This window comes from Myotis myotis, unplaced genomic scaffold (assembly GCF_014108235.1).
Source record: "Myotis myotis isolate mMyoMyo1 unplaced genomic scaffold, mMyoMyo1.p scaffold_m19_p_12, whole genome shotgun sequence".
In the NCBI taxonomy this organism is placed as follows: domain Eukaryota; kingdom Metazoa; phylum Chordata; class Mammalia; order Chiroptera; family Vespertilionidae; genus Myotis; species Myotis myotis.
This window is the reverse complement of record NW_023416316.1, coordinates 47723961-47736445: the sequence shown is the minus strand read 5'-3', so window position 1 is coordinate 47736445 and position 12485 is coordinate 47723961. Positions and strand designations below refer to the sequence as shown.

The 12485-nt window shown below is 42.4% G+C and overlaps 1 protein-coding gene across 8 annotated transcripts in view; it reads right to left on the bottom strand.

Moving 5' to 3' along the window:
- RIC1 (RIC1 homolog, RAB6A GEF complex partner 1) overlaps positions 1–12485 on the bottom strand; it is a 120582-nt gene that overhangs the window by 98254 nt on the left and 9843 nt on the right. The gene's annotated exons all lie outside the window — the stretch shown is intronic.

Below are 12485 nucleotides of genomic sequence, written 5' to 3'. Positions count from 1 at the left end.
AAGACTGAAGGTGAGCCAGAGCAGCGGAGATGGAAGGCGGCTCCAGCCGGGGTGAAGACGGAGGATGGAAGGTGGCTCCAGCCAGAGCGAAGGCCTGGGTCCCGGGTGCTGGAGGAAAACCGGTGCCCGCAGCCAGGAGAAGGGAAGGCCTATTGCATGAATCTCTTCACGCAACAGGCCTCTAGTACTATATAATAAAAGCCTAATATGCTAAGTGTCAGGTCGACCAATCAGCCTTTCAACCAATCAAAGCATAATATGCTAATGATATGCTAAAGCTGCTCAACCACTCACTATGACATGCACGGACCACCAGGGGGCAGACACTCCGACTGGTGGGTTAGCTTGCTGCTGGGGTCCAGCCGATCAGGTCTGAGCAAGATGGGCCAGACAAGCCCTGGAGCCTTCCCATAATCCCTCCCCAGCTGGCCAACCTCCCATACCCCTCCCCAGCCCCGATAGTGCACCAGTGGGGTCCCTCGGCCTGGCCTGCTCCCTCTCACAATTCGGGACCCCTCAGGGGATGCCAGAAAGCCAGTTTGGGACCGATCCCGCAGGCCAGGCAGAGGGACCCCACTGGTTCATGAATTTGTGCACTGGGCCTCTAGTATATATAGAATAGTTTGGAATTGTTATCTATAACCCTATAAGAAACTAATTTACAACCAGAATAGTTTTTATGAATAGCTTTTAGTTTAACCTTAGGATAACCAGTTAAAACACTGTTTTCCAAAGTTATATAGGCCATCTCCTTAACACATTGTGTACCACATAGAAATTTCTAAGACATACGCCAGGGACCGCACGTTTTTGGGCAAACTGCACCTTATTTAAATCATCATAATGCACTTTAGGTGTTGTTTTTCAATAATTATAACATTCTTCTTTACAAAAACAATTAAACAATTAAAGTTCCTAGTACTTTTTTAACGTATGGTACTGCGTAAAACATTTTCCTCTATGAAGAGGGACCAAACAAAATTTACATAAGTATCTAGATTCACTCCTTTTTCCATGGGCGTGAAAAACGAGAACACTCATGAGCGGTCCTTAACAGATGGCGCGCGAAACACGAGAAAACTCCTGAGCGGTTGGAAATGTGTTAAAAGCTTTCTTTAATGTCTAAAAATGAAATACAAAAGTTTCTAAGAAGCTAACAATACTCCAAACACATTAAAACTCTAGGCATTAGCTGTTTTTACTTCAAATATCAACTAAAAGTTAAAAACAAGTACCTTGGGAGTAGTGACATCAGCAAGATGGCAGAATAGAAAACCTGGACTCTGTCCCCCACACACAGATTCAGCAACAATTCACAGAAAAAAAATCTGCTTCTGAGTAATCCAGAAACTAGTTGAAAGGCACCTGAATGCTGGGTACACATGAAATTACTCATCAACACAGGCCGTGTGGTCCAGGGGGAAGAGCACTGATCTCAGAGGAAATTACTCATCAAACTTGGTAGGGAGATTCAGAACATCCCTGACAGAATTCCTACTCCCAACATAGTGCCAAGAAATACTCCAATTCCCAGCTAATCCCCAAGGAGCAAAAGACGTAAACTGCATGCCCAATGCCCCCACCTTTCCACTGGCTTCTGTCTTGCCAGTCTTGGAAGGCTGACAGCACCAGCATAATCTAGCCACCCGAGGGAGAATAGAGACAGTGGCGTGGACGGATAGTCATCATGTCTCATCAGCACTGAGAGAACGGAGAAAAGATTCACAGCTCTTTCCTGGGCAAAGAAATCATTCATGCACAAACTTCTATGGAGGCTACCCAAAGGAATGACTTCTGTCTTGCTGTTCTTAGAGTGCTGATGAGATCTAGAAAAGCCTAGCTGTCTGTGGGGGAAGTGAGAATAGAAACAGAGATTTAGGCAGGCAGTTGCCATAGCCCTTCCTCCTGGTTAGCACAGAACAAGTAGACAATAAACCCAGCTCCCAACTTCTCTCTGGAGAACAAGATAGTCCACAACTTCAATGCCCAAACTTTTCTGGGGGCTGCCCAAAGTGGGAGGGGTTTCGGCCTTGCCTTTCACAGGGCACTGATGAAACCTGCCCAATCTAGTGAGAATAGAGACAGAGGTGTACAAGTTGCCATAGCCCCTGCCTAGCTCAGCACAGAGCATGGGGGGAAAACTTCAGGTCCCAGCTTACCCCTAGGGAGGGAAAGAGTTGGATCCAACTTTTCAGGATGCCTGATGAACCATTTCAGTCTCACTTGCTTTAGTGCATTTAGGAAATCCAGCATACCCTAGACACCAGAGAACTGCAAAGAATAAAGGAAGCGCGTTGGATTAACATGAGGTTTGAGAGGCTATAAGAAATCTCTGGCTGGCTGATGGTGGGAGACATTTAATATATGAGGCTAGTTTGTGAAGAATGGGAGAGGTGGCTGCTCTAACACACAGTCACCAACACAGAGAGTTAATGAAGATGAAAAAAACAAGCAAGTATGTTCCAAACAAAGGAAAGAAATCTCCAGAAACAAACTCCAATGAAACAGAGATACATGATTTACCAGACGGGTAATTCAAAATAACCAGCAGAAAGATACTAACTAAGGTCAGGAGAACAATGGATGAACAAAGTGAATTTCAACAAAGAGATAGAAAATTTTAAAAAGTTACAAACAGAAATCATGGAGCTAAAGATAATTATCTCGAGTTCAACAAAAGACTAGATCACGCATAAAAAAAGGATGTGCAAACTCTAAGAAAGGTCATTTGAAATCATTAAATCTTAAGAGTGAATCAAGTTTAAGGGACCAACAAACAGACTAATATACACATAGAAGAGAGAAATGACCAGAAAGCTTATTCAAAGAAATAATGACTGAAAACAGAAATGGACATCCAAATCAAAGCCCTCTAAAAAGAACTCAAATCCGCACTGAGAGAAATTATAAACTGTCAAAAGTAAAAGCAAAGAGAATATTTTGAAAACAGAATAAAAAGGCAACTTGTCATCAGGGAATCCTCATAAAACTGTAAGTGGATTTCTGAGCAGAAACCTTGCAGGCCAGAGAGGAGTGAAATGATATATTCAAAGTGCTAAAAGAAAAAAGCTGCCAAACAAGAATATTATTACACCTGGCAAAAATGTCCTTCAAAAATAAAAGATAGTCTTTCCTAAACAAACAAAAACTCAGGAAGTTTTAGACCTACTTACCAGAAATGCTAAAGGGGGTTCTTTATGTTGACATGAAAGGTCACTAAACAGCAATACAATAGCATAAACAAGTATAAAAGTGGTTGGTATAGGTCACTAGGTAGACAAATAATAGAATATTGTAATACTGTAATGGTTAGGTCACAAAACAAGTCTTAACAAATTTCAGAAGATTGAGATCATATCAACTATCTTTTCTGACCACAATGGAATGCTACTTGAAGCCAACAGCAAAAAACTAGAAAAAATCACAAACATGTGGAAATTAAACATGCTCTTGAACAACAAAGGGATCAAAGAAAAAATCAAAAGGAAACTTAGAAATTATCTTGAAATACAGACTAAAATGCAATATACCAAAATCTATGGGATGCAGCAAAAGCAGTACTAAGAAGAAAGCTTATAGTGGTAAACGTCTACATTTAAAAAGATCTCAAAACAACCTGATTTTATACCTCAAGGAACTAGAAAAAGAACGAGTCCAAAGTTAAATAAAACTAGAGTAGAAATAAGTAAATAGAGAATACTAAAACAATATAGAAATAACAAAAGAGTCGGTTTTTAAAAAGATAAAATTGAGGAACCTTCAGTTAGACTTGAGGCAGGATAGTCAGATGTTAGGGGACATTTGTTGGGAAAAGGGAAACTGTGGCAAATGGTTAGACAAATAGAGCCAAACAAGTCAAGCAATTTGCAACCAGATAGTAAATCATAAGCGCTTATTCTCCCTAACAAAGGTCACTTGAAAACAAATAGTTTACACCTCTCCTCCCCAACCAAAGAGTTAATAGCTTAAATCACCCTGGTCAGGGAGATAGAAAATAGAGGCCCAATTAGAGCATTACTGTCAGCCAAATGCGAAGACCAATGGAGTCCAGGGAGTAAGTAACAAAAAACTCAATGAGAGAGTCAAACAAACCCAAGATAGAGGCAAAGCTGACCAGAAATGACCCTAGTCTCTCTATAGTGTGGCTCAGTTGGTTGGGTGTTGTTTTGTACAACAAAACAAAAGGTGGCGGGACATGTAAGGGAGGCAACGTAATGATGTTTCTCTCTTTCTCCCTCCTACCCTTTGTCTCTCTTCCCCTCCCCCTTCCTCTCTCTCAAATCAATAAACATATCCTCAGGTAAGGATTTTAAAAAAAACACAATAAATACCAAAATCTGAGTGGCTTAAAACAACCAAAATTTATATTGTCCCAGTTTGGAGACAAGAAGTCCAAAATCAAAGTATCAACAGGGCCAGGACAGCTCTATGGGAAAATTCTTCCTTACTTTGTGTAGCTTCTTGTGTTTCTTGGCTTATATAAAAATATCACTCCAATCACAAGGCAATCTTCTCTCCGTGTGTCTTCACAAATGTCTTCCCCCTGTGCATGTCTTTTTCTGTGTTCAAATTTCCCCTTTTTATAAAGACAATGTCATATTGAATTAGAGCCTAATCTAATGAACTCATTTTAACTTCACTGCCTTTATAAATAGGAGCACATTCCTGTACTGGGGGTAGAATTTCAACATATCTTTATGGGGGAACATGCATCAACCTTTAACATTCCCTCTTTGTAAATGCTCCATAATATTGAGAAGTAGGATGCTAAGAGTAAATAAAAATATCTTATGACTGTATGTCAAACTTTCTGCAATGAGAAAAATGTTTTATATCTGAACTATCTATAGAGTACATGGTTGTCCCATATGACTACTGAGCACCTGCAATGTGGCTGGTGTAAGAAACTGATTTTTTTACTTATTAATAAATTAAAATTTGTAATAACATGTGACTATTGGTTTCCATATTGGATAGACCAAAGTAGATTCTAGAGAACTGATGATTATTTACTTAAAAAGACTGAAGACCAATTCAGCCTCAAATATGCTGTGCTAAAGTTCAACAAGTCTCTTCATTACAGAAGTTTAGGAAATTCTGTACATCAGGTGGGCTGATGTACTCTGTAAATCTTCAATAGAATACAGTATGTATCATTTCCCAAGCTTACATGATTAAACAACTCATCCTTCCCCTAGATTTATCACATAGTATCAAGAGTTCCTGCCTGGCCAGTGTGGATCAATGATGAGCATCAACTAATGAACCAGGAGGTCACTGTTCAATTCCTGGTCAGGGCATCTCCTCGGGTTGTGGGCTTGACCCCCAAAAGGTGGAAACAACCCAAATGTCCATCAGCAGGCGAATGGATAAATACAAAGTGATATATCCATACAAAGGAATATTATTCACTCATGAAAGGAATGAAGTACTGATACATGCTACAACATGGATGAATCTTAAAGCATTAGGCTAAGTGAAAAAAAGCCAGACACAAAAGGCCACATATTGTATGATTTTGTTTACATGAAATCTCCAGAATAGGCAAATTATAGACACAGTGGGGCAAAAGTAGTTTATATGGAACATAATATGGTAATTAATAAATAATACAGTAAATCCTAAAGATCATTTGTTACAGTACAGTTTCAATAGTTTAAGTCTCAGGATCACATAATTTAAAATACTATAAAACAGAGGTGAAGGAATTAAGACAAAAAACCTCACAGACAAGAGTCTAATGATTACCAGAGAGAAAGGGGGTGGGGGTAGAAGAGGATAAATGAGAGGGATAAATGGTGATGGAAGGAGACCTGATTTGAGGTGTTGAACACACAATATACAGATGATGTATTATAGAATTGTACACCTGAAACCTATTTAATTTTATTAACCAACTAGAACCCAATGCACAAAATTCGTGCAAGGGTCTTGGCCCTCGCAGCCCCAGCTTCATCCAGAAGGTCGTCTGGAAAGTCATTCTGCTGTTTGGTCTAATTAGCATATTAGCTCTTTATTATATAGGATGTCACCCCAATAAATTCAATTAAAATACAATAAAACAAAACTCCCAACTGCTCCTTTGAAATAATTTATTCAAAAGCTCCTACTTAAGATAACAGTAATATATCACTTCCTGCTATATATAGCTTAGTCATTGATGACAAGAACTGCAGAACATTCTGGAAGGACAGGGCTTGGACCAAGGCCAACCACTATATAGGGGAAAAGGGCAGCAGACCAATTGGAAGTGGGCATACAGGACTTACTGGAGTGATGGAAATGTCCTGAATCTTGATGGGAATAGTGGTTAGACAAGTATATACACTTTCCCAGCAAACAAAAGCCCAGGTCCAGAGAACTTCACATGGGAGTTTTACCAAACATTCAAAGAAGAACTAACACCTATACTCCTCAAACTATTCAAAAAATTCAAGAGGAAGGAACACTACCAAACTCTTTTTAAGGGGCCAGCATTATCCTAATTCCAAAACCAATTAAGACACCACAAAGAAAGAGAATTACAGGCTATTATCCTGATGAACATAGATGCTAAAATCCTCAATAAAATATTAGCAAATTGGACCCAGCAATATATTACAAAAAAAATCATACACCATGACCAAGTGGTATGTATTCCAGGGATGCAAGGCTGGTACAATATTCACAAATCAATAAACGTGATACATCACATACACAAATTGAAAGATAAAAATCACATGAGCATATCAATAAAGCAGAAAAAGCAGTGACGAAGTCCAACACCCATTTCTGATAAAAACTCTCAGCAAAGTGGGAATTGAGGGAGCAAATCTCAACATAATAAAGGCCATATATGACAAACCTACAGTGAACATCATACTTAACAGGTAAAAACTAAAACCATTTCCCCTAAAAACAGGAACAAGAAAGGGATGTCCACTTTCACCACTCTTATTCAACACTAGAGGCTGGGTGCACAAATTTGTGCACGGGTGGGGTCTGGCCGGCCCACCCCAATTGGGGCCAATTTGGCTGGGCTGGCCAGGGGGAGAGGCTGCGGGCAGTTGGCGGGCCGGCCCTACTCCTGGTCGAACTCCCAGTTGAACTCTCAGTTGAACTCCCAGTTGAGGGAACAATCTGCATATTAGCCTTTTCCACTGAGCCAAACCGGTTTCGGCATCAATCTGCATATTAGCCTTTTATTAGATAGGATAGTACTAGAAGTCCTAGCCACAGCGATCAGACAAGAAGAAATTAAAGGCATCCAAATTGGAAAGGAGGAAGTAAAACTCATTATTTGCAGATGACATGATATTGAATATAAAAAACCGTAAAGACTCCTCAAAAAAAAACTACTAGATTTAATACATGAATTTGTCAATGTAGCAGGATACAAAATCAACACCCAAAAATCGATGGCATTTTTATACACTAACTAGAGGCCTGGTGCATAAATTTGTGCACCACTGGGGTCCCTAAGCCTGGCCTGCAGGATCAGGCCAAAACTGGCTCTCTGACATCCCTCAAGGGGTCCCGGATTGCCAGAGGGCACAGGCCAGGCCGAGGGACCCTACTGGTGCATGATCGGGGCCAGGGGGACAGGGAGGACACGAGAGGTTGGCCAGCTGGGGAGGGACTGCAGGAAGGCTCCAGTGCGTGTCCAGACCATCTCGCTCAGTCCAAATCAGCTGAACCTCAGCAGCAAGCTAACCTACCACTCAAAGTGTCTGGCCCCTGGTGGTCAGTGCACATCATAGCAACTGGTCAACTGGTTGACTCTGCCCCCAGGTGGTCAGTGCACATCATAGCAAGTGGTTGAGCGGCCTCAGCATATCATTAGCATATTATGCTTTGATTAGTTGAATGGACAACCAGATGACCGGACAATTAACATATTAGGTTTTTATTATACAGGATAGTGAAATCTTAGAAAGAGAAAGTAAACAAGCAATCCCATTTACCATTGCAACAAAAAAATTATAATACAGTGGGACCTTGACTTACGAGTTTAATTCATTCAGAGACCGAGCTCGTTAACTCAAATTATTCTGTCAACTCAATGCAAAAAAATCGGCCAAGAGACAGCTGGTATCTCAAAAACTCGTTAGTCGGGACATTCATAAGTCAAGGCCCCCCTGTACTTAGGAATAAACTTAACCAAGGAGGCAAAAGATGTGTACTCGAAAAATTACAGGACGTTGAAAAAAGAGGTAGAGGAAGACATAAACAAGTGGAAGACTATATTGTGTTCATGGATTGGTAGAATCAGCATCATTAAAATGTCAATGCTACCCAAGGCAATCTGCAGATTCAATGAAATACCTATTAAAATACCAACAGCATATTTCAGATCTAGAACAAATACTCCAAAAATTTATATGGAACTCAACAAAGACCCCAAATAGCCATAGCAATCTTGAGGGGGGAAAAAAACAAAGTTGGAGGAATCATAATACCGGATTTCAAGTTATACCACAGAGCCACCATAATCAAAACAGCCTGGTACTGGCACAAGAACAGGCATATAGATCAATGGAATAGAACAGAGACCCCAGAAATCAACCCAAGCCATTAATATTTAATGGTGTTGGGAAACATAGACAGATAAGCATTTCAGTTCAGTGCTATGTATGTACACAATTGGACATAATTAGAGGTGGAAATTTCTACACACAAATTCTATATAGAGCTGAAGGTAAATAATCTCTATAATTTTTCTCAATTTCCTACCATATAGTTAAATGTCAACTCTGGGTCAGAAGACAACATACCTCAACATCATGATATTAATAATGCAGACTCTAAGTATTACTATATGGCTCACAGTCTTCACTATTACATATTATTTACATGCTATATAAAGAAAAATACATTAATAGGCTTCAGAAAGAGTTTTGTAAAAACTGGGTACTTTTTAAAGTGGACTTAAAAGTTTATTTAACAGAGACTGTTCACTGAAAAATTAACTTAGAGAAGATTACCTAATTTTCATATTCCAGAAAAATAAACATTTTAAAATATACTAAATAGTACACATTATTCTAGTTTGAAATATACATCCATGTTGAAAGAATTTTCTTCTTCCTATATATACTCTTCCCAATGCAGTTTCATAAGTTTTCCCTAATTCAACACAATAACGGTAAAACCCAGACTGAACCTGCCTTAAAGCCTCATTTTCCTCAATTATAAAATGAAAAGGAAATGTATATAATGGGAAGAAAACCATTCCAGTTCACAGTATCCTTTCATTTAAAGGACATGTATAATAATAAAAGTGTAATATGCAAATCAACCGAACAGCAGAACGACTGTTTGGACAACCTTCTGGACGACCATGCTATGACATGCACTGGCACCAGGCCAGCCAAGGCAGGTGCCATGTGATTGGTCGGGAGGGGGCCTCCTCCATCGCCCCACGATTGATTGCCCCGCAGAGGGAGGCCCAGGCCACCTGACTGGCGGCACTGCAGTGGGTGGGGGGACCTCCCGCTGTGAGGCAATCAATCTGGGGGCCCTGCGATTGATCGCCCCACAGAGGGAGGTCCAGGCCACTGGCCAGTGACGCTGTGGCAGGTGTGCAGGGCTGGCCAGTGATAGCCCTGCAGAGGGAGGCCCAGGTCAGCCAAGCAATCATACCCCACGCCTGTCACCCACAGAGGGAGGCAACCGGTGGCAGGGGAAGGGGAAGCAGCACCGCACAGGTGGCAAGCAGTGGCAGCGGCGGGGGCGGGCCAGCTGCCGGCAGCCAGGGGAAGGAAAGCCCTGATCACCAGCCAGGCCTAGGGACCCTACCCAAGGTGTCCCAGATTGCAAGAGGGCGCAGGCCATGCTAAGGGATTACCGGCCCCCCCCACCCCCCGCACGAATTTCGTGCACCAGGCCTCTAGTAATATACTAAAAGGTTCTGAGTATTGTGCTTGGAATTTAGTGAGCATTTCTTAAACAATCTTTCATGTGAATATAACTGTTTGAATATGTTTTTTAAAGTCAGCTGTTGCTAAGACAGCTTTCAAAGAGATTTTTTTTCAAGTTGTATCATTCCTACTTTATATGAGAAACTAGAGGCCCAGTGCACAAAAATTTGTGCACTCGGGGGGGGGGTCCCTCAGCCTGGCCTGTGCCCTCTCGCAGTCTGGGACCCCTCGGGGGATGACCACCTGCTGGCTTAGGCCCGATCCCCCAGGGGATTGGGCCTAGGATGGCAATCAGACATCCCTCTGGCAGCCCTCAGGGGATGTCCACTTGCCAGCGGGGAGCAGGCCTAAGCTGCAGTTGGACATCCTTAGCGCTGCGGAGGAGGCGGGAGAGGCTCCCACCACCACCGCTGTACTGGCAGCCATAAGCCTGGCTTGTGGCTGAGCAGAGCTCCCCCTGTGGGAGCGCACTGACCACCAGGGGGCAGCTCCTGCATTGAGCGTCTGCCCCCTGGTGGTCAGTGTGTGTCATAGTGACCAGTCATTCCCAGTCGTTCTGCTGTTAGGGTCAGTTTGCATATTACCCTTTTATTATATAGGATAGAGGCCTGGTGCATGGGTGGGGGCCGGCTGGTTTGCCCTGAAGGGTGTCTGGATCAGGGTGGGGGGTCCCGCTGGGGTGCCTGGCCAGCCTGGGTGAGGGGCTGATGGGTGTTTGTAGGCTGGTCACACCCCCTTCAGGGTGGGGATGCGCACTGGGGTGCCTGGCCAGCCTGGGTGAGGGGCTGATGGCTGTTTTCAGCTGGTCACACCCCCTTTAGGGTGGGGGGGTCCCCACTGGGGTGCCTGGCCAGTCTGGGTGAGGGGCTGAGGGCCGTTTTCAGGCCAGCCAAGCCCCCCAGCAACCCAAGCTCCCAGCCTCTCCTTTTTTTCTTTTTTTTATTCTGGAGTTTATTTACCTTCTATAATTGAAACTTTGTAGCCTTGAGTGGAGCTCAGAGCTGGCCAGGGTGGGCGGGAAGCTTGGCTTCCTCCATCGCCAGAGGCAACCCAAGTCTCCTGCTCGCTCCAGCTCCGTGGCCACAGCCGGCTGAAAGCAGGTATCTAGGGTTTATTTATCTTCTATAATTGAAACTTTGTTGCCTTGAGTGGAGCTCAGAGCCAGTCGCGGCAAGCAGGAAGCTTGGCTTCCTCCATCACTGGGGCAATCAAGCCTCCTGCTTGCTCCAGCTCCATGGCTGCCGGCCGCCATCTTGGTTGGGTTAATTTGCATATAGTTGCTCTGATGGGTTGGTGGGTGTGGCTTAAGGTGCCATGAAGGTACAGTCAATTTGCATGTTTGCATTTTATTAGTGTACATAGCACAGAACAACCTCCACAAAATAAGCTTTAGCATTAAATGTGGATTTGTATCTCAGCTCTGCCACTTACTAAATAATTTCTCCTATCATAAAATTATTTGTCTCACTTTTTTATTCGGAAATAAAATTAAGACCAAACACCAGCCCTAACCGGTTTGGCTCAGTGGATAGAGCGTCGGCCTGAAGGGTCCCAGGTTCGATTCCGGTCAAGGGCATGTACCTTGGTTGCGGGCACATCCCCAGTAGGGGGTGTGCAGGAGGCAGCTTATCGATGTTTCTCTCTCATCGATGTTTCTAACTCTCTATTCCTCTCCCTTCTTCTCTGTAAAAAATCAATAAAAATTAAAAAAAAGACCAAACTCCAAAAGTTACTGTAAGAAGTACATTAAATAAGATATATGATTGATAATGAACAAAAACTGTATCATCCTTGTGCTTCAAAAACAAGTGATACTGCAGATGTAAAGGAAATGATAACAATCATAGCAATGGCAAACAAATGAGACCTAACAACTATTAAATATTGTACTATAAATAGCCAAACTGCAAACATACTGTCTCCTTACTACCTACCCTCCACACAACACACACACAAAGGAACCAAACAGCTCAGTCTCCCCAAGGACAAGGCAGCAGCCATTACATCAAAAACTGAATAGGCTTGAAGAGGTAACTAAGAAGTATTTCTTCTAAATGTATGACTGAGAATTATGACACCAATAACTAATTTGATCAGTTTTAATCCACTAAGACAGGAAAACATAAAACTGCCAGCAAAAGTCAAATTACAACGGCAGAGTAGAAGTTGGCAAGTCCTCTCCCCAAAAACAAACTTAAAACTAAACAAAGTCAAAACAAATATTTATAATATTTGGAAATTGATCAAAGGCAAACAAGTTAAAATCCTTTTGTTCATGAAAAACTGCTGAACTTTAGGTAAGAACAGTGGGAATAAGTGGTATTCTTGTTGGGACTGTGCTAATCCCCTCCCCAAAGCTTGGCAAACAGCAGAGCCATCAGGATGGACCTGTCAGTGAAAAAATAGCAGCTTTGCTGCTAGAGGTGGGCTGCTTTGATATGGAGTAGAGGGCAATACCCTAACATTGTCAGTTAAAATAGGAAACTCCCTAGAAAACAAGCAGTCCTGCTAACAAGAGGTTGCAGACCCCATTTGGGCAAGGAGCATATCCCTCAACCAGCTAGAAATTTATCACACATCCCTGGT